Raw genomic sequence first — 3,431 nt, 5'->3', positions numbered from 1 at the left:
TTGGATTTTAATGTAAAGATATAATTGAATCGTATTATTATATGTAGCAGAAAGCGATGGGTTAGAAGAAGCCTACATAACCAACCCATAAAGTAAAATGCAACTTCTATATATGGCCAGCTTTGTGAACTTTAACATTGATTTATCCTGCAATTGGTAACATACAGTACCGGTCAAAAGTTTGGACACACCTACACTACCAGTTAAAAGTTTTAGAACACCTACTCATTCAAGGGTTTTTCTTTATTTTTACTATTTTCTACATTGTAGAATAATAGTGAAGACATCAAAACTATGAAATAACACATGATGTCACCAAAAAAGTGTTAAACAAATCTAAATATATTTTATATTTGAGATTCTTCAAAGTAGCCACCCATTGCCTTGATGGCAACTTTGCACTCTTGGCATTCTCTCAAACAGCTTCACCTGGAATGCTTTTCCAACAGTCTTGAAGGAGTTCCCACATATGCTGAGCACTTGTTGGCCGCTTTCCCTTCACTCTGCAGTTCAACTCATCCCAAACCATCTCAATTGGGTTGAAGTCGGGTGATTGTGGAGACCAGGTCATCTGATGCAGCACTCCATCACTCTCCCAAACCAGATGGGATGGTGTATCGCTGCAGAATGCTGTGGTAGCAACACCTCCTCTATGCTTCACGGTGGGAACCACACATGCGGAGATCATCCGTTCACCTACTCTACGTCTCACAAAGACACAACTGTTGATGTTGAGATGTGTCTGTTACTTGGACTCTGTGAAGCATTTGGGCTGCAATTTCTGAGGCTGGTAACTCTAAAGAAATTATCCTCTGCAGCAGAGGTAACTCTGGGTCTTCCTTTCCTGTGGCGGTCCTCATGACAGACAGTTTCATCACAGCGATGGTTTTTGGGACTGCACTTGAAGAAACTTTCAAAGATCTTGAAATCTGGATTGACTGACCTTCATGTCTGAAAGTAATGATGAACTGTCATTTGTCTTTGCTTATTTGAGCTGTTCTTGCCATAATATGAACTTGGTCTTTTACCAAAAAAATATATTCTGTATCTTCTGTATACCACCCCTACCAGTCACAACATAACTTATTGGCTCAAACACATTAAGGAAAGGAATTCCACAAATTAACTTTTAACAAGGCAAACCTGTTAATTGAAATGCATTCCAGGTGAAGCTGGCATTCCTCATGAAGCTGGTTGAGAGAATGCCAAGAGTGTGCAAAGCTGCTATTGCAACAACACATCATCAGTAGGGTAAAACTAACCAGTCTCACGACGGTGTCACGATGGTACTTTGAAGAATCTCACATATAAAATATATTTTGATGTAACACTTTTTTGTTTACTACATGATTCCATGTGTGTTATTTCATAGTTTTGATGTCTTCACTAATCCAAAAGTTACATTACTGATTACAATTTTGCACAGGTAACTAGTAACTGTAACGGATTACATTTACAAAGTAACCTACCCAACCCTGACAGTATAAAGGTAACGCAAGCTAGCTAAATGTGTAATTCATCATGGATGAAAACGACAACGTCGTCAGCTGGCTAGCTAGCTAAGGACACTGGCTAAGCTAATTGACAGCTCTTGCTAGCTACTTACATCCATTATCAACTGCCAGGCTCAACATCAAAATGTCAGAAGTTGATATTCTCAAATAATTCACTAGTTCATTTTCTGTATGAACTGTTCAAGTGGTTAGCTAGCTATCTCATTGTTCATCAACAAAGTGCAACAAGAGATTCGTGGACTTGGCTTGAAAGCACTGGCAGTTGTTGTAACAAGTTGCTTGGCAACGTTCTGATGAGTGAACGAACACGTGATTGGAACCCAGAGATTCACAGGAGGCCTAGTAGTCACAGTTTGCTCTGTATCATTCATTGTGTTATTTCAATGAAAAGGAAATTCAGCAAGTTTTGGAGAATGGAAGTTGATAACAGAGCTTCTTTATTGTTAATGGTAAGACAGCATGTTGGCCTTTATCAGGATTTTGTTTTGCTTTCCCTTCAATTCATGCATCTTGGTTTGAGAACGAGATATAAAATAAGGGGCCTAAACGCCCTAGGCCAGTGGTCACCAAGTGTTCGATCTTCAAGGAATTCCTAGTCGACCACCAAACATGTAGAAAAGCTAACGATTAAGGCTTGCGCTCCTTTTTAAAAATTCGTGTTGAGTTATTGCCGGTAGGTGCACTTAATTCAGAAGCCCTGCACACCGGGTGGGCTCCCGAGTGGCGCAGTGGTCTAAATGCCCCATGTTCAAGGCACTGCATCTCAGTGCTAGAAGCGTCACTACATACCCTGGTTCGATTCCAGACTGTATCAAAACCGGGCGTGATTGCGAGTCCCATAGTGCGGCGCACAATTGTAACAGCGTTGTTAGGGTTTGGCCGGGGTAGGCCACACAACTTCAAGCAAAGTGTAGCCTACATGAAATGTCATAACTATTTTTTTTTATTGAACGCGCTGCTGCTTTTATGAGTTCATGGTTAAGTTTTTATTCGACACTATTACAAAACATAAACCGCACTTCTCCATACTACCATTTGTGCTGTAGCTGCAATGAATTACTGGCCACGTGTATCGACATCCTTGCGTTTGTATTGTTATTAGCAGCTCGTCGTATCTATTTTAATATCGAGGAATATTTCCCTTTCGCTGGTCATAGAAACAACATTAATTTGTGTATCGAGTTTCGCAATCAGGTTGAACACCGTGTCCTCTCAGTTTCACCAGAGGAAAGGAAAGAAAGAGGCGGGCCCTTAGCTGCTCTTTCCCTCCCTCTAATGAGACTAATGCCGCGATCAAAACAACTGGGAACTTAGAACTCAGACTTCCGACTTCAGTGCGTTCAAGACATCTGGGAACTCGGAATAAAACGATGTCCGACTGGGAAAAATCGCTTTGATTTGCCTTGTTTTTTCAGAGTTCCCAGTTGTTTTGAAAGCACCATGAACATCAGATGAAGGTACCATCAGTCCAGTAAAATAAAAAGCACATTATTTGCAAATTATTTCAATTAATGCTCAACTGTGCCTTGCAACTGCTACACCAACTGATCCATTTTGTTATCAAAGCTCGAGTTTTGAAATACAATATGGTCTGAGAAGAACAATATTGTCAGGACAGGCATATAGCCAATATGCTGTGATAATGTATTAGGCATACTGCACGGAACTAATTCCTACAGAACTGTTTTTATTAGGTTAATGTAAAAACATTTAAGTCAAAGGCAGTAGATCTCAGCTTGCTGTTTGACTGCGAAAGTGATCTTGACTCAGAAAAGGTTAGCACTTAGTGTGGACTATGCAAATTGCAGTTTGCTTCAACAAGCACATGGTTCTTTAATGATAAACACATTAGGGAATGATGCATGTGGGCCTACATCATCAATTTTCATATCTACTTTTCATAAAGCGAGCTCTTTG

The sequence above is a fragment of the Oncorhynchus mykiss genome, chromosome 25 (assembly GCF_013265735.2).
Source record: "Oncorhynchus mykiss isolate Arlee chromosome 25, USDA_OmykA_1.1, whole genome shotgun sequence".
Taxonomy (NCBI): Eukaryota; Metazoa; Chordata; class Actinopteri; order Salmoniformes; family Salmonidae; genus Oncorhynchus; species Oncorhynchus mykiss.
Note: the sequence above shows the minus strand (reverse complement) of the source record.